The sequence below is a fragment of the Marmota flaviventris genome, chromosome 6, assembly GCF_047511675.1.
Source record: "Marmota flaviventris isolate mMarFla1 chromosome 6, mMarFla1.hap1, whole genome shotgun sequence".
In the NCBI taxonomy this organism is placed as follows: Eukaryota; Metazoa; Chordata; class Mammalia; order Rodentia; family Sciuridae; genus Marmota; species Marmota flaviventris.
The window spans coordinates 55185228-55205548 of NC_092503.1; the positions used below are offsets into that span (position 1 = coordinate 55185228).

The 20321-nt window shown below is 36.6% G+C and overlaps 1 long non-coding RNA gene across 1 annotated transcript; it reads right to left on the reverse strand.

Annotated features, from left to right (window-relative positions):
• Positions 1-228: 228 nt before the first annotated feature.
• Positions 229-15970, reverse strand: LOC139706221 (uncharacterized). Its single transcript, XR_011707856.1, has 3 exons — positions 15903-15970; positions 2155-2214; positions 229-555 (listed from the first exon to the last, which is right to left on the reverse strand). It is a non-coding gene; the product is annotated as an uncharacterized lncRNA (long non-coding RNA).
• Positions 15971-20321: the final 4351 nt, after the last annotated feature.

Consider the following 20321-nt stretch of genomic DNA (forward strand, 5'->3'; position numbering starts at 1 on the left):
TCAGGTGATTATCTCAAAAGACATTTTTAAAGGCATTTGATAAAATTCAATACCCATTCATGATTTAAAAAAACTTATTAGCAAATTTTAATAGAAGAGAATTTTCTTAATCTTGTTTTTGGTTATCTACTGAAAACATACATAAACAGTATGTTGAATGGTGAAATTTCAGAGGCATTTCTTTTAATGTTAGGAATGAGACAATACTAAATTTAACCACTCAAATTATTCAACATTGTACCAAAGGTCCTTAAGAATCCAATGGGACTGAAAAAAAAGAAAAAGGTTTTAAGAGCCAAAATATATATCTTAGAAGGCTAAGATATATAGAAGATATATAGAAGGTTGAGTGAAGCTGACTCTGGATGATTACATAGAAAAAGAAAACATTCTGAGAATGTTTGACAGCTCACAGAATCAATGGGAGAGCTGAAAGACCAGGTTGAGGGGGCTGGGGATGTGGCTCAAGCGGTAGCGCGCTCGCCTAGGCATGCGTGGGGCCCGGGTTCGATCCTCAGCACCACATACAAACAAAGATGTTGTATCCGACGATAACTGAAAAATAAATTAAAAAAAAAAAAAAAGTTGTCACTTGCAGATGGTATAATAATGTACACAGAAAATCTAAGTTAATACATAGGCAATACATAGGCAAACTTGTACAACTAATGAAGAAGTTTAATTTCCTTGATATAATACAAATATAAAAACAAATGGCATTTCTATAAATCAGCAATAAGACCTAATAGGAAAAAAAAATCCCTTTCACTAAGCAAACAAACTATATGATATCTGGGAATAAATCTAACAAAAGATGCATACTTAAAAAAAAATTGGTTGTTAATGGACCTTTATTTATTTATATGATACTGAGAGTTTAACCCAGTGCCTCACACATGCTAGGAAAGCACTCTACCACTGAGCTACAACTCCAGCCCAAGATGCATACTTTAAAAAAAATAAAAGCTTTAAGGATGTAAAGAAAACTTCAAAAAATGGACATTTATATAAATAAAAATTAAAGTATATCTATTTATCTACATATCTATGTATGTATGTGTACATATGTGTGTATATGTGTATATACATGTGTGTATAGATATGGCCTTGTTTGGGAATACTCAATTTCACAACAATGTCAATTCCCTCAAATTTGAAGTATAAAATTAACATAATTCCAATTTTAAAAAAATCCACCTGGAGTTCTTTATACAACTTGAGAAACTGATTAAAATGCAAATGGCAAAGTAAATACCTAAAAATATCCCCAACAATTCTGAAAAAAAGGAAATAAGGAATAAGGAGGTAGGACTTGCTCTTTCAAATAACAAAAAGCCTAGAAATAGATGCATGCATCTAAAGGATCATAATGCACAAACAGAAGTGGTATCATAAATTATAAAGTGAAAGGATAGACAAGCTGATAAGTAATGTGAACAGTTCACTTTCCATGTAGAATTAAAATTAAGATCCCTACTTCAGACAAAATACAAAGGCAAATTTCAGATAGAGTCAAGCTGTAGGTAGAAAAGAATATAAATTTTAAAAATTAAGAAAATAGGGCCGGCATTGTGGCTCAGTGGTAGAGCGCTTGCTGAGCATGTATGAGGCACTGGGTTCCATCCCAGCACCACATAAAAATAAACAAAATAAAGGTATAGTGTCCATCTACAACTAAAAAAAAATAAAAATAAAAAAATAAAAAATTAAGATAATGTAGGGGAAATCTTTAGGATCTGGGTCAAATTTTTCTTAAATTAGACAAAAAGTACAAATGATGAAGGTAAAGACTACATTAAAGACTACATTTGACCTCACTAAAATTTTCTGTATGACCAAAGACATACGAAGTATAATAAAAAGCATGAACAATTTGATAGAAAGTTTATGGAGAGACTCATGGGACTAGGAAACCCAAATGATTTATTAACATATGAAAAGATGCTCTACCTTAAAGATAATTAGGAGAAAAAAAATGTAGTAAAAAAAAGCAAGGAGACCATGTGTCACCAATTAAGTGTTGGCATAGAAGTTAGGGAAAGGTAAATCTCTTCAACTGCTGGCTTGGGTATAAACAGGTGTGATCATTTAAGAGAACAATTTGGAAGCATGTTATAAAAATTTAACAACTTCTAGGTTTATAGAAACTCTTACACATGTATTCAAAGGGACATGTGAGAAGATGCTCATTGTCACATCACTGGTAACCCTCTCCTGAAAGAAAAGGAGACCAATGTCCATTAATAGGTACTAATAGAATTTTAAGTAAAACATGACAATCAATAGATTGGATATTTGAATAATGCCTAAAAGGAACTAACTAGATCTAAATGGATTAATATAAAATAGATGCCAAAAATAAAACATTGATAGAAAAAAAGGAAGATTCATTTACTTGTGTATATTGAAAAATATATGAAACATTGTACACTTTAATATTTTATATAATGTAAAACATTCATTTATAGATATTTATACAGAAATATAAAATAATGAGCTGGAATAATACCCACTCCTACTCCCCTCTAGTAGACTTTTTTCCCTCCAATGCTGAGTTGAGTGCTGGGTATCAAATCCAGATGACTTACCTTTTTTATTTTGGTACCAGGAATTGAACCTAGAGGCACTTAACCACTAAGCCCCATCCCCACATCTTTTTATATTTTATTTAATTTAATTGGATGAGATGTCGCTTCTGAGACTATGTATGACAAAGTTGACTTCTCTCTTTGACTCTGGCTTTCTTGTGATGAAACAAGACGCATTTTGTAAGATGCCCCGTGGAGAGGCTCACGTGACAGCTGGCAGCGATAACTAAGGAAGTGAGAAACTGAATCCTGCCAGCAACCACTAAGTGACCTTGGAAGCTAACTCTGTCTCGGTGGACCCTGGAGATGACCATAACATCAGCCACCATTGAGACTACAGCCTTTTGAGAGGTCCCAAGTCAAATAATAAACCTACACTGCACAGATTCCTGAGCTACAGATCTGTGTCATCAAGCCACTAAGTTTTTAGGGTAATTTGTGCAGCAGTAGGGTCACAGTCTGGATTAGGGAAGGAGTAGGAGGGGATGGGATTAGAGCAGGGATGGAGAGTTAATTATAAAATTGCTTTCATATGAACAATTTAAAAATTTTAAAAAGTTCTAGATGGACATAATACCTTTATTTTTATTTATTTATTTTTATGTGGTGCTGAGGATCTAACCCAGTGCCTCACATGTGCTAGGCAAGTGCTCTACCACTGAGCTACAGTCCCAGCCCTATGAGAACAATTTTAAATAAACATGATGAAATGTTAATAATCATTAAATTCTGGGTCATAGGTCCATGAGGGTTTGATTCATTATTATATGTGTTTTATGTATTCATTTCTCAAAAAAGAATAATTTTCAACCCCAGACTAAGGAGAAAAATCTACAGCTAACGCTGGCCTTTTATTTTATTTTGAGATGCTGTCATCTAACTCTCTGGAGAGGAGAAATACACTTCTTATTTTCAACTTTAGTTTCACAAAATTATTGGTACATTCCTTTTTTAAAAAAATGTTTTCATTAGTACATTATAATGGTACATAATAGTGAGGTTCATTATGACATAATATGTATGTACATAACATCATTTGTTCCATTTCATCCCTCTCCTCCATTCCTCAACATACTAACCTTCTATTTATTTATTTTAAATTGGTGCATTATAATTATTCACAAAGTGGGATTCATCTTGATATATTCATACATGCACATAATATAATTTGGCCGATTTTGTCCCCCAATTATTCCTCTTTCCCTCCCCTCCACTCCCCCTCTCTCTTGATACATTCTTTAAAATACTATTTCATTTATTGTTTATAGAACTAGTTGCAGAAGATAATAGAAAAGAGAGTGCATTTGTATAACTTTAAACTCAAAATGACAAGATTTCAGGAATGATGACTACAGATAGGAGGAATTAAAATGAAAGAGAAATTGATTTATTTATTTAAAAAAATTTAAATTTGTTCTAACTAGTTGTACATGACAGTAGAATGCATTTGACACATTGTACACAAATGAAGCACGACTTCTCATTGCTTTGGCTGTACATGGTGAAAATTGATTTATTTTTGAAAACTATTATACTAATAATAAAATAGAAATCATCCAAACATTTGCTAGGAGATGTAATTAGACAAGTGCAACAATTATCCTCTAATACAGACAAAGCCCATTTTCTCCAAGAAAGAAACTTTGGGGCTCGTTAAATTTTGGGAACTTTCTTCCTCTTCTTTCTCCTTCCCCCAACCCACTCTTCTTCTTCTTCTTAAGATAAACTAACTTAAAATACATTTACTTCAAAAGAATATATTTTAAAGTTAGCATATGATAAGCAGCAACTGAAATTATTGAATATCATTTTTATTACACATTTATTAGTGTTTGCATGCATTTGGGTGATTTACTATAACTAATTACATACATTTAAATTATTTAGGTTTATAAAAAATGATATTCCTTGTGATAATTTTATAATTATGCAAATTCAATGTTAGGCTTTAATTTTAAGGCTCATTTCCACATAGTTTTATTTTTCTTTTCTGTGCATTAGCCATTTTATGAAGGCCATTTTGATTTCCTCTTAGGGAGAATCCAGTTTAACAGTGTTTCTTTCATTTCATAATGAATGGTACAATTAAGATTTAATTAGAAGCACACTAGTGAGGGAATTGAAAGCTACTCTGAACCTGAAAATGAAATGTTACACTTTTAAATTGCTTACATGTTGCAACCCACCCTCCTTAGAAAGCTACCATATGTAAACTTAATTTGAGATGGAGCTTTTTAAAATAGCATGATTGCTTGTTACATTGAACCTCTTCCTTGTCATGTGCCCACCAAAAAAAGTCCATTTTATCTAAAGAAGAAAGACTCACAGATGCTTCAAGGAAGAAAAGGGGAATCTTTAGTACATTTGCTTTACAAAGAACGTTTTGTATAGGCATTTAAGGGTGAGGAGAAGAACTTTCTCTCATTAATGCTTGTCTACCTCTGTCTCTTCCCTTTTCAGCCTCACAAGAACATTTGGGAAGTCTATCATGTATGAACTAATTTTGAATAAATATGTAGCTAAACAATGGTTTAAAAAATTAACACTTATTACAATTTGGGTCTTCATTGTTGCTTCAAACCCCATTAACTTTTTTTTTTTTTCAAATTTAGATATATCCTTTCCAAGACTAAAGTAGAAGATATATATAAATTTTTAGTTGTAGATGGACACAATACCTTTGTTTTATCTGTTTATTTATTTATTTTTCATGTAGTTTCAGGTGTTGAACCCAGTGCCTCATGCATGCTAGGCAAGCGCTCAACCACTGAGCCACAACCCAGCCCCCCCCCCCCAGAAGATATATTTAAAGGTGATTTGCAATTATGAGCCTTCTCATTTAAATTGTGATTAATTACTTTCTGAACAGTAGATTGGAATAGCAATTTAGTGTAGAGCTATGAGCCCAGTAAGATAAGAGAGAAGAGTTCAAGGCTGTTGAAAATGACCTACTGATATCACTTGGCTAGAGAAAGAGATGTGGCTTTGCTCCCAGGTGAATTTCAGACATTTATAGGTGTAACTGCCTGAGACTTAAAAGTTTCAGACAGCCTGGACTAGAAATAGAGAATTAGTATCTGAGAAATCTTTTCTTTCCTTCTTGTTCCTTACATCTGTGTCCAGAAATCCCAATGGTAGGAGAAAGTAGAGAAATAATCAAGTGCATCAAAAATATTGATGGTCACTGGATGATCCAGGTTCACGTTTTAAAGCAGAGCATTTCTGGAAACATCTTACTATTTTCAGGTCTTTGCAATATGATATCCTAGTAAATAGAACTTCTAATAATGGTATTGTATATTTTAAGGGGAAAGTAGAAGGATCATCCAGAGGTCATTATTTTAGAGAGATGACTAATGTTGAAGGATCTCTTAAACTTCAGTCACATTAGTCTTTCAATTTCTCTTTCTATAGTCTTTAGAATATAGCCTGAAGAAGGGTGGCCACATATAATTTTGCTAAAATCTAATTTGTCCCAGCATGGTGCTATGATTTGTCTCCACCAAAACTCAGGTAGAGGCTTAATTTCCCAAAGTAATGTTGTTGAGGGATGGTAGGACCTTTAAGAGGTAGTTAGGTGGCCCACACTTGTTATTTATTTATTTATTTTTAATTTTATGCCACTATACATGTACTACTTTTTTGCATTACAATTCTTAATACACATATATACCACAATTTTTCATATCTCTGTTTGTATATAAGGTATGCTGACACCCAATTCAAGTCTTCATACATGTACTTTGTATAATGATGACCATCACATTCCACCATCCTTGCTAATCCCTTGCCCCCTCCCTTTCCCTCCCACCCCTCTTCCCTATATAGGATTCATCTAATCCTCCCATGCTCTCCCTCCCTACCCCACTATGAGTCAGTCACCTTATATCAGAGAAAAAATTCAGCATTTGGTTTTTGGGGATTGGCTGACTTCACTTAGCATTATCTTCTCCAACGCCCTCCATTTACCTGCAAATGCCATGATTTTGTTCTTTTTTAATGCTGAGTAATATCCATTGTGTATAAATGCCACATTTTTTATCCATTCATCCACTGAAGGACATCTAGTTTGGCTCCACAGTTTAGCTATTGTGAATTGTGCTGCTATAAACATTGATGGGGCTGTGTCCCTGTAGTATGCTGTTTTTAAGTCCTTTGGATATAGTCTGAGAAGAGGAATAGCTGGGTCAAATAGTGGTTCCATTTCCAGATTTCCAAGGAATCTCCATACTGCTTTCCAAATTGGCTGCACCAATTTGCAGTCCCACTAGCAATGTATGAGTGTATCTTTTTCCCCACATCCTTGCCAACACTTGTTGTTTGTCTTCATAATAACTGCCATTCTGACTGAAGTGAGATGATATCTTAGAGTAGTTATGATTTGCATTTCTCTGATTGCTAGAGATGATGGGCATTTTTTCATATATTTGTTGATTGATTTTATATCCTCTTCTGAAGAAGTGTCTGTTCAGGTCCTTGGCCTATTTATTGATTGGGTTATTTGTTTTTTTTGGTGCTTAGCTTCTTGAGTTCTTTTTTTTTTTTTTTTTTTTAGTTATCGGCGGACACAACATCTTTGTTTGTATGTGGTGCTGAGGATCGAACCTGGGCCGCACGCATGCCAGGCGAGCGCGCTACTGCTACCGCTTGAGCCACATCCCCAGCCCTATTGAGTTCTTTATATACCCTAGAGATTAGTGCTCTATCTGATGTGTGAGGGGTAAAAATTTGCTTCCAGGATGTAGACTCTCTGTTTACCTCACAGATTGTTTCTTTTGCTGAGAAAAAACTTTTTAGTTTGAATCCATCCCATTTATTGATTCTTGTTTTAAATTCTTGTGCAGCCCACACTTGTAATCCCAGCTATTCAGGAGGCTGAGACAGGAGGATTTCATATTCGAGGCCAGCCTCAGCAACTTAGCAAGACCCTGTCGTTGCAAGATCCTGTCTCAAAGTAAAATAAAAAAGGGATGAAGGTGTGTGTAGTGAAGGTGTGTGTGAAGGTGTATGAGCATGCATGAGGCCCTGAGTTCAATCCTCAGTACTACAAAACAAAACAACAACAAAAAAAACCCCACATTAGGTCATGGGGCTCCATCCTCACAAAAGGATTAATGAAGTTCCCTCTAGGTGGGTTATTTATCGTAGGAGAAGTTTGTTATAAAGCAAGTCTGGCATCTCCTCTTGCTATCTGGCACATGTGCTTCTTTTTTAAAAAAAATTTAATTTGCTCCAATTAATTATACATGACAGTAAAATGCATTTTGATACCTCATACATAAATGGAGTATAACTTCTCATTTGTCTGGTTATACATGATGTAGAGTTACATGAGTCTTGTAATCATATATGCACATAGGGTAGTAATGTCTGACTCATTCTACTATCATTACATGTGCTTCTTTTCAGCGTGTAGCTTGCTCTTTCACTTTCTGCCATGAGTTGAAACATCACATGGATCACAGCAGAAGCTGGGGATGGACACCATGTTCTTAAATGTTCAGAACCATGAGTCAAGACAAACATCTTTCCTTTGTAAGCTACCTTCAGCCAGGTATTCTGTTATAGCAATAGAAAATGGAATAGGAACAGATGGCATTCAATTACCCAGAATTTATTTAACCAAAGATGTATGGGTGTGTTAAACCAGAGCTTAACATCAGCATGTAATAAAGATTTGCTGCTACCAGTTGGTATAATTCCATTCTAAAGCAGATAAATTTGATGTTTTAGATAGCCTATCATAATTTTGTGCCAGAAAAGTTTATTATTTCCTTTGGACCTTATGAAACATTGGAAATAGCATATGGGACATCAGTTCTTCCCCTGTGGATCCTTACATGTCTGTGAAGCTTGGTCTGTAATCCAATGGTTTACAGAATGGAAACAAATGAGTTATTCCTTGCACATTATAGCCATTTCAGGCATTATGTTAACTGAGTTGAATCTCTGCAAAGTTGATCTAGATAATCACCGTACATTTGCATTGGAAGATGGATCAAAATCCAGGAATAAGTTTATCACAATCAATTAAATCTCTTTGTACATGAATAGCCCAAATAATAAAATATATTTTTTAAAAATATATTTTTAAAAATATATTTCTGATATGAGTTGAGAGGGTCCACAAAGTCCAATTGTCTCAATTCCTCTTTTACCAAATATACCTTAATATCATCCACCACTTTTTCCTCAGTGTGGTGTCCGAAAGACACTGTTTAAAATAACCCACTTGAATCTAAACTATGAAATATGATATGTCAAGAGCTATGTAATATTTTGAACAACCAGTAAAAAAAATAAAAAATTAAAAAATAAAATAAAATCAGTTTCCTATTAGGACAAAAAAGAAGGCTTTGCAGTGGACACCTATTGGGTCAAGCAGTGCCCTTTCCTGCAACTCTTCCCTGTCTCATCCCATGGTCACAGGCATGACCCCTAATCTATGTGCTGGCTACAATGTAGACTGGAGAATACAAAATTGAAAATAAGAGATCTGGTCTTTGTCTGGGTTGAAACTTTTTAATGCAGGACACACAGAACTGGGGAAGATAGATTTAAAAAATTACATTGAGTAGCACAAAGAAGAGCCGGTGCATAGTTCCAGTCCCATCCTGAAACATGAGCTTGGTTTCATCCTTGTATCTTTATTTAAATTAACTTGAATTGTTTTCTCTGCCCCCTGCACCCAACCCTCTCTCTCTTTCTATCTTTGGGTACTGGGGATTGAATGCAGCTCATCATACATGCTAGGCAAATATTGAGCTATAGCCAGCTCCTCTCCACCCTTTTATTGGAGACCGGGTCTCACCAAGTTGCCCAGGGTTGCCTTTGAATTTGTGATCCTCCTGCCTAAGCTTCCCCAGTAGCTGAGATTACAGATGTGTTAGTTTCTCTCTCTCTCTCTCTCTCTCTCTCTCTCTCTCTCTTAAACCAAAAGAGATCGAACAGAGAGACTATCTTGATGGAAGTCCATATTGGTCAGTCCCAAAATCACATTACTGCTTTTGTCAGATCAGCCAGGAATTTTCTTCAATAGTTCAGACAATTCAATTTCCAAAGATTAAGAAAGACAAACAAAGTACCCTAGGAGAGTCAAAATGCAATCTTGGCTTATATCTGACTGGTCCAATATTCACATATATATATGAATATATGCACATTTATTTGCTGTAAAACCAAGTAATTAGTTTAAATAGTTGTCATAGTCTTTAAAATGGAATCAGACCAATAAATGGCAATTGATAGGCAACTACCTCTCTCATGGTATGCAACAGCAAATATATCTCTCTATATTATAGGTATATATATTTAATATATATTTTATATAATGTATTGTATAAAATACATATTTTGTACATATATTATATATATATATATTTTGAAGGGTGAGTAGGTCATTTCTTTGTCCATTGTTCTGGAAGGAAAAAATGATCCTATCAATAGATTTATCATTCAAATAAAGTATAATTCTTCGTTCTTTGTAAAAACTAGGGTGGACGCAGCTGGAAAGAACTGGATAATTAAAATATCAATCAGAACAGGGGAGATTAAATGACTTGAATAGAGTAATTGGGAGAATTAGAGTTGGAAGGAAAATAAAAGAGCTTATTAAAAAAAAGCAAATATTTTAACATTGGCCCTGTTTTCAAGTAGGCACAGAGGGAGGATAAGAATAAGTGGTAATTGTTCCAAATGTTGCCATAGGTAAACTTAGGAACATCCTCATCTCTGAGACATGGACAGTCATACACTCTATTTTGTGTGTAATATTTGCTTCCTACTGCTTCTGTTGTTATGTACACAGAGAATATAACTTATTTACAAAGTGTATTTAAAATATCACTATTTTTTAAAAGCATATTATATAGGAATAGCACCTTATTGCTTTAAAATTTAGCAATCTACATATCTCTGGAATTTATAATTAATAATAAAACATACTTTGAATCTGTCAAAAAAACACATAAAATCCATGTGGTTATTAATATATAATTAATTGCATTTTAATATGATTTTTAAACAGTGAAATTGCTTTTCTATTTATAATTAAGATATCTCTATGAGTCAGGGTTCTCCAGAGAAACAAAATCAATAGGACATATATAGAGAGATTGATGAGATTTATTTTATTTATCTTATTAAAAATTTTTTTTTAGTTGTAAATGGACACAATATCTTTATTTTTTTTATTTTTATGTGGTACTGAGGTTAAACCCAGTGCCTCACACGTGCAAGGCAAGTGCTCTACCACTGAGCCACAACCCCAGCCCTGATGAGATTTATTATAAGGAATTGGCTCATATGATGATGGACTTGGAGAAGCCTTCAGATCTGCAGTTATCAAGCTGGAGCCCAGGAGATCCAATGTATAGTTCCAGTCTGAGGCCAAATATCTGAGAACCAGGTGAGCCAATAGTGTAAGTTCTCCTTTAAAGAACAGCAGGCTTGAGAACCCCAAGAGAATTGATGTTTCAGAGTTTTGAGACTAGGAAAAACAATATTGCAGTTCAAGCAACAGGGAAGATCTTCAATTGATTTGTTGCCAGAGACAGTTTGAAGAGTTCCTGGAGAAGGGAACCTCAACTCAAGAGGAGTAGAATCCTTGACATATGCGACTGAAAAGAATTTCAGCTTGCATCAGTCAGAGACACAGACAGAGATTTATTAAGGAAAGCAGAGACACATTCAAGGGAGAATGGGGACCAGCTTGAGAGTGAGAGATGCTTTTGGGGTTCTTAGAGTCTTCTTTCAAAGTAACCTTGGTGAGAGGTGGGCATGGGAAGGTATGCAGGAATGGTATCAGTCTGGTGATCACAAGACAATTTATGGTGTTCTGATCATTCTCAGGATCCTTAGGCTGATGCGGTCTTCGTTATTTGATCAGTAGATGATATTGGAAAGTTCTCTAAATTACAGGTTTCTTAAACTGTATATCTCTCTTAATCTCTTTATTGCATGGGCTATTTAACAGCACACAAGGTAATTTTCCACGAGAGGGTAAATTTGTGATAACTCAAAGACTTACAGATTTCCCAAAAATTTAGGAGTAACAGGCCAGGGAGAAGAGCTAACTTGGGGAGTGATAGAACTGGAAAGGTATTCAGAATTTCAGGTTAAATTTATAATTCCTAATCTTTCCTTTATATCCTTTCTACCTTTTTATTTCTTCTATCCAACCTCAGTTTGGTGAGATCTACTCTTAATAGGGAGGGCAATCTGCCTTACTTAGTCTACCAATTCAAATGTGAATCTCATTCAGAAGCCCTCTCACAGACATACTGTTGAGAGCCACAGCAGAAGGGACCCCAGCAAACTTTCAGACTGCCAGCTGATGATTGGCTCACAGAGGCCCCAGCAACTTCTAGCTGATTGGCTCCTCTGCGGTGATGCTCATTGGGCTGTTTCCCCGCCCTTTCAGACTACGGAGCTGCTCATTGGGGGACTTTTTTTGGCTCCGCCCACGCAACCCAGCCAATGGCCCTCAAGAGCAGGAGGAGTGGGGGAAGTTGAGAGGCTTGTGGGAAGCCGGTGGTGGCAGTTGGGCTCTGAGGCTTTTTCCTGAGGAGCTGTTTTGTTTGGCGTGTGTGGTTCTAAAAATAAAGTTAGTTTCTTTTGACAAGTGGCTCCTGAATTGTGCCCAGCCAGACTTCGGCAACATACCAAAGAAATATTTGGCAAAATAATGAACCATTACAAATCCAGTCCTGTTAACTTGGTGTCCCTACATACAAACAAATAATGACAATAGCAAGGTAATAATAATTACACACAATATAATACGACTATTTTCATATAACAGAAAATGCACTAACTCCTACCCCAGAAGAGGATGTAAAGTCTTTTATATTGACTCTTCTCTATGATATCCCATAACTTAAATACAGAGATGTGAAGCTAATAATATTAAATATTAAATAGTGTAAAGTCAACATATATGATAAGAGAATAAAAGAGGGAAGAAGATATTTTATATGCTCACATTTATAACAAAATAAAGAGGACTATTCATAAAAAATGCAGTTCTCTCTGTAGTTGATCATATGGTAATAGCTGGTATTTATAACTACTTTCTTTACTATACATTTCTTTATTTCCTTGGCTTTTAGCAAGCACTTTAGCTGGTAGTATTTCTTTACCTAGTGGGGTGACCCAAACCTTCATTCCTGAATGCCTGGGCCATTCCTAGCCCTGGCAGGGTTGCCATTGTAATGTTCCATTGACCTTAGTCATAGGGCATGGTAATACTAAGAGATTTCTTGTCTTTCAGACATATTCTTCCTTACCTCCACTGTGAAATAGTAGTTTGATTTCCCCTCAGTTGTAAGGATCTGTCACCCTATTCAGTATGTGAACACCTTTCTTTGCTTATTGATTTAGAAGTCTGAGGAGACCAAGATGGCTGGGTGACAGTCTTAACATCTAGTTCAATAGAATCATTGTTAACTCCTGGTGGAATTACTCTTGCCTTTGGAAGACTTCTAAGCCAGAAGAACATAAAGTCATGAGAAAAGAAAAAATTTTGCTAGTGAGTAAGGGAAATAGGGATTGTGCCACTTTGATTTCTACTTCTTGATGCCTCCATCTGTGAATTATGCCTATGGCAGAAACAGTACCAAATATCAGGTATCCAATTAAAAAAATTCTTTTCTTAATATATTAGGAAATGAATTCAATGATTAGAATTCAGTCATTGATAATATACTTCTGCATAAACACACATATTCTGGTATATTTTTTACTCCTTTAAAAATATTTATCAAAAATATGTTGAGGGCTGGGACTTAGCTCAGTGTAAGAGTATTTGCCTAGCATGTGTGAGGCATTGGGTTTGATTCTCAGCACCACATATAAATAAACAAAGTAAAGGTTCATCAACAACTAATAAATATTTGGGGCTGGGGTTGTGGCTCAGTGGTAGAGCACTTGCCTACCACATGCGAAGCCCTGGGTTCAATCCTCAGCACCACATAAAAATAAGTAAATAAAATAAAGGCATTGGGTCCAACTACACCTAAAAATAAATATTAAAAAAAATCTAATAAATACTTTTAAAATGTTGACACAAACATGAAGTTCTAATAAGATTCATCTATTAGAAATAATACATTTACAAACAGTAGTTGGCAGGTAAATGTAATTAAGCTTCTTTGTTTTAATATTTATTTATTTATTTATTTTTTAGTTTTCGGCAGGCACAACATCTTTGTTTGTATGTGGTGCTGAGGATCGAACCCGGGCCGCACGCATGCCAGGCGAGCGCGCTACCGCTTGAGCCACATCCCCAGCCCAGCTTCTTTGTTTTAAAACCATTTCCTAATGCTGAGGCTATAAAATAATCTGTCAAGGGTGGAAGATTTGAAATGAGATTGGCCACCAGGGTAAATGCATGAGACTCTTTGCAAAGTGTCGTTAACGAACATATAATTTATATTCCATAGGTTCACATCATCCTACTTGGACTTGAAAAGTATATGGGCATTAGGAGTTAACTGACAGCATTTTTTGCATAACAAAGAATTATGAAAATAAAAACACATTTCCACTGATCAATGTAAAAAGGATTGAAATGTAAACAATATAAGTAGATGTGCATATGTGTTACATAAATTCAGTGTAATGAATAATATTATACTAATAAATACCTGCCTGGCCTCCTATCTTGCACATAGAAGGAACTCAACATATCAACAGCAATGAATGTGTGCAAGATAGATGACTAGGTATTTATTAGCACACAGCTATAACAAGATATAGTCCCCAAGCTGCATAAGATCATCATCTCGTGGTGAGAGGGGTCATAAGATACAGATTCTGACTTTAATAAAGAGTGAGGGGTTGGGGATTTAGCTCAGTGGCAGAGTACCTGCCTAGCACACGCAAGGCCCTGAGTTCAGCCCTCAGCCCTGGGGTGGCAGGGGTGGGTGGGTGTGTGTGTGTGGGGGAAGAAGTGTGAGGTAAACCTGGGCATGGTGTTGCATGTTTGTAAAATCAGCGAGGCAGGAGTATTGCAAGTTCAAGGCCAGTCTCTGCAATTTAATGAGACCCTGTTTCAAAAGAAAAAGATCTGGGGATATGGTTCAGTGGTATTGATTGGGTTCAATCTCCAGTACTATTAAAACACACACACACACACACAAACAAACAAACAACCGAGGAGAAAACAAACTGAAAACATTGGGAAGTAGAAAGCAGATGGACTAGTAACAAGTGACTTAGCAGAACCAGAAAAACTGAATCTTGAGCCTGGATCCAGGGGTTGGGGGAGAGGAGAAGCAACAGAATTATATTATAGAATCCTCAAACGACTGAGCAAGTAGGGGATAAGGCATTTCTGAAAGTGTAGTGAAGGAAGAGCCAAGGGCCAGATGACTGAAGGTTTGTTTACAATTCCCTCCTGACAACTTTATGCCCTATCCTGACGCCCCCAGAATACTCCTGAGGTTCTGATTTATGGAGTGAAGCAGAGGGTGATTCTGGACCAAGAGACAACCTTAATCGAGGGCACGGTATTTTGCTGAAAATAGGGGATTAGGTAAAAGTTTACTAACTGGATGTTTTTCTACTACAGGATCTGAGATTGCAGGGAACTGGATAGGTCTTCTCTGGGGAGTATGACCTGCCCAAAAGAAAAGGTAGAAAGTACTGATGTTTCCCACTCATTGTTTTGGGTGATCATCCTGAGCTCTGAAAAATATTTAGCATTCATGTTTTTTACCCATTAGATGCCAGTAGCATTCCCTGCTCCCAATTGTGACAACCAAAAATGTCTCTGGATATTGCCAAATGTCCTGTAGGTGCAGAGAACAAAATTGACCCTCATTGAGAATTACTAGTCTATAGTGAAAACCATATTCAAAATGATCCATCCATGAGCACAGAGCTTCCATTCAGCATTTAGTGCCTCCCTTTTAAATACAAGCAGACAGCCAAGGTTACCAGACATTTAAGGAAAGATGTAGACAAAAACAAACAGGAAAAAAGCAACTTGGAGGAAAAAGACTATGAAGAAGAGAAAACTTTAAGATGCAGCCTCTAAAAGAGAGAGAGAGAGAGAGAGAGAGAGAGAGAGAGAGAGAGAGAGAGCATTTTTGAAAATTAAATATATGATAACATAAATGAAAAGCACCAGAGAACCAAGTTAATGAAATCTCCAGAAAGCAAAGTAAAAGGACAGAGATGGAAAATAGTAAAGAATGTAGAAGACAACTGAAGTCACAGTCTAGGAGAATTGTATTAGAAGAAGCTTAAACTGCTATAACAAATAAACTCCAAAATATTGTGGCTTAGGCAGCACAGAAGTTCTTTCCCCACCTTTGGCATAAGGTAGATAGATGACTCTGCTTTTATAACCAGTTTTCTCTGTCATGATAAAGATGTTGTGTCCATGTCCATTTCTGTATCCAATCCTGCTGTGTCCATTGTTAACATGTTCTGACTAATGAAAGTTACCAGGATGGAAAGAGGAAGAAAAAGACAAGACACACCCAAGAGCAAAATTAACCAACAGACACAGATTGAGAAATGACAGAGGTGATGGTATTACTAAACAAGGAACTAAAAGCAGATTTTATAAATCTTTAAAATATTTTCCAGGATATCGTGTTAGCTTTCTGTCACTGTGACAAATGCCTGAGATGAACACATTAAAAGGAGGAAAGGTTTATTTGGGCTCAGGATTTCATAGAACATGGTCACTTAGCCCTGTTGCTTTGGGCCTGTGGTGACAGGTGGAGCACAAGAGAGTGAAGGTCTAGTCACTTCTAGACCATTCATCTCTGCTGGGATGCAGAGATAGATAAATAGATAGATAGATAGATAGATAGATAGATAGATAGATAGATAGATAGATAGATAGAACAGAGACAGAGACAGACAGAAAGGAGGGGCCAGGATCTCAATATTCCTTTCAAGGACACACTTCAATGACCTAATTTCTTCCATTTGAGCCCCGCTTCTTAAAAGTTCCACCACCTCCCAACAGAGCAACAGCTGATGACCAAATCTTTAACACATGAGCCTTTAGGGAACATTCCAGATCCAAACTAGGGCAGAGAAGCATGAACATAATGAGAAAAGAAATGAAAGGTATAGAAATATAAATATGCACATACATACATACATACATACATACATATGTGTTAACAACAGGCAAAGTAGGATTGGGTACAGAATTAGATATCTTCTTTTTCTTAAGACCTAGAGATGGATTCTCACATTGATGTTTCCACAGTTTTGGCTGTTTGATTCCTAGGCAATATCTCCCTCCTCCTTGGGCTGATGATATCCTTTTTTATACTCTCTCCTTCCTTCTTTTCTTCAGTCTCTTTCCCATCCCATAAATTCTATATCCTGAAATAGCTCTCAAATCCATCCTCATGTCTCCATCTCCACTTCCCGGTCATCTCTCCCCTAGAGGGCAACAAGGCTCTCAGATTCCCACCCTAACCACCACTGCTTCTTATCTATTTTTTCCCACAAAATAGCCAGAGGGATTTTTATCAAATGAAATATGATTCATTTCTTTCTTATGGTCTTTCTTTCTTTTTCTTTTTTCTTTTCTTTTCTTTTTTTTTTTTTTTTTGTGTGTGTGTCTTATGGTCTTTCACTGCCCCTGGATAAAGTCCAGTCTGTACTGTAGACAAAGGCCCTTCTTGGTCAGCCCCATCTACTCCCCTCTTGAGCCTCTTCTGGAACTATTCTTCCCTTCTCTCATAACTCTATTGCTGTCCTTTCATTTTGAACATTTATCTCAATGACTTTTTGTTCAGTTAATATATGTTCCTTCATTAACCTCTCAGTTTCAATACCACCTGTTCAGGGGAAGACTTCCCTGGCCACCTCTGTGCCTTCCCATGATTCAGTTAGGTGCTGCTCCTGCTATGTGCTCTCAGATTTCTCTGATTCAGTGGTCATATCACTTTTCTCACAATATTATTATTGCCTGATTGTTTTGAAATCATCTCTTGCCTGCAGTAGTGAGAACAGGCCATAGGGAAGAAAGGGTGTCAGCAGAGAGACTGGTTATTGGCTTTAATCTGAGCCTCTTCTGATCATCTTTGACTACCTTCTTGGCCTACATCCTTGCCTTACCTCCATTTCATGTATTTTAAAGGAAAGAAAAAAGTATAATTTTCAGACAGCTAAAAACACAACTCTCAGGCTGGGGTTGTAGCTCAGTGGCAAAGCACTTGCATGATACGTGTGAGGCCCTTAATTTGATCCCTAGCACCACCAAAAACAACAAAACAAATCAACAAGAAACTTCCACAACTTTCATAAAATTATAAAATGAAAATGTGTCAAATGTTTATTAACTCATTAATGTCTCTCAAATTTGGTGTAGGTGCCAAAAAAGAGAAACTCTACCGCAGACTCCTTGTCATGCATACCCTGCCACAGACCCAAAAGCAATGGGGTCAACTGACCATGTACTGAAATCTTTAATATTGGAAGACAAAATAAACATTTTTTTGATACTGGGGATTGAACCCAGGGGCACTCTACCCTATATCCCCAGCCCTTTCTATTTTTATTTTGAGGTGGATCTCACTAAGATGACCTTAAACTTGTGATCTTCTGCCTCAGCCTCCTAAGTCACTGGGATTATAGGCATAAGCCACCACACCTGGCTAACAAACCTTTTCTCTCTATAAGTTCATTCACTCAGGGTATTTGTTATAGTAACAGAAAGCCAACCAATACAGAAAATTGGTACAAGAAGTGAGGCGGTTGTTGTGACTATAAGTGATGATGGGTACAGAATTAGATATTAGATATTGAAAAATTAAACATATGATAGCATAAATGAAAAGACCAGAGAACCAAGTTAATGAAATTTCCAGAAAGCAAAGTAAAAGGACAGAGATGGAAAATAGGAAAGGATGTAGAAGACAACTGAAGTCACAGTCTAGGAGAATTGTATTAGAAGTAGCTTAAACTGCTATAACAAATAAACTCCAAAATATTGTGGCTTAGGCAGCACAGAAGTTCTTTTCCCACCTGTGGCATAAGGTAGGTAGATGACTTTGGAATTGGTTTTCAGGAGGAGTTTGGAAAAGTTTGGAGTGAGCTATAGAAAGCCTAGAATGCTGTAAATGGAGTTTAGTGGGTGATTTTTGGATACACTCAGAAGAACATAACATTGATAAGAATGCGAACAGCAGAGGCAGTGTTAATAGGTTTCAAATGGAAATGAGGACACCATTGGGAATTGGACTACAGGCCACCATTGCCAAAAAATTTGAATGTGTTTTGTCCATGCCTTAAGACCTTGTGGGAGACTGAGCTTAAAGGTGATGGGCTGGTTTATCTAATGGAGGAATTTCAAGACAGCACAGCATTCAGGTAGTGGTCTGAGTATTACTGGCTGCTTTGGGTCAAATTTATAGAGAGCATCATGAGCACAGAGGAGCAGAGTGGAAAAATTTGAAAAGCTTAGGTTGGCTAGAAAAGGAGCACATTTAAAGGTGCTGGCAAGGAGGGTGCAAGTTGCTAAAGAGATTAGTATCATTAAAAAAGAAGCCAAGCACTTTGCACTGGGATAATAGGAAAGATGCTTATAGGGCATCTCAGGAATTGGCAAGACCCCACACAGTGAAAATTTGCTGTAAAGACTTTTCAGGGCAGAGTATTTTGAGAAGAGAGCCAAAGGAGGCCATGCTCACATCTCAGGATGTGTTCAGCTGACAAAACTCTCAGATGCTGCTGGAGCTGTGGTTTAAGTGGGCCCAGATGCAACTTGAACTGGTTCAAGACCTTAGCATCATCCCTGTGATGCTGGTTTTGCAGGCATGCAGAGTACAAGAGTTATGGGTCACTGAGGTTTCCATCAAGATTAAAAAGGAAATCCTGGGAGACTAGGATTTGTGTCAGGATTGGGGCCCTTAGTCTTGGAAGAGACTTTGGACTTGGACTTTTGAGAAATGCTGGAACATTTAAGACTCTGGATACTCTTGAGGGTGGACTGAATGCATTTTACATTGCAAGATGGACATAAACCTTTGGAGGCCAGTGGAGGAATGCTGTAGTTTGGATCTGGAATGTCCCCCCAAAGACCCATGTGTTAAAGGCTCAATTCCCAGCATGGTGCTATTGGGAGATGGTGGAAGTGGTGGGGCCTCGGGGGAGGTTTTAGGTCATTGGGAATGTGCCCTTACAGGGGACTGTGGGACCCCAGCCTCTTTCTTTTTCACACTTCCCAGCTATGAGGCAAATGACTTTGCTCCACTATATGCTATTACAATAGTGTAGGGAAGAGATGTAAAGGACCTGAATTTAGGTGGCGGTATTAATTTTTTTTTTGTATTAGACAAAACCATTCTTGACCTTATTCTTATATTTAGGGGCTATTGTATAGATCATAAAGAATATAACCTTCTCTAATAACCAATTATTTAGCTTAGTGTCTTGATCTCTGGGTAACTCATTTATCTTCAAGAACTCAACCATCACATAAACCTCAATGATTCCCAACGCTAAATCTTTAGCCCCATCATCTGTGCCAGGCATCTAATCTGTAGTTCAGAATGTTCTTTGTTGTCTCTACAAGAAGCATCCTGAGTTGACAATTCCCATTGAATTCATTATTTCCACTCTATTCCAAATACTTGCCTTTTCTGTATTACCTGTTCCAGCCCATGGGACTATCATTTACCCAGTTATCTGAATTTGTAAACTTGGAGCCATCACTGACTCATATTTCAGATCTAAATAATTACCAATTAATTATTG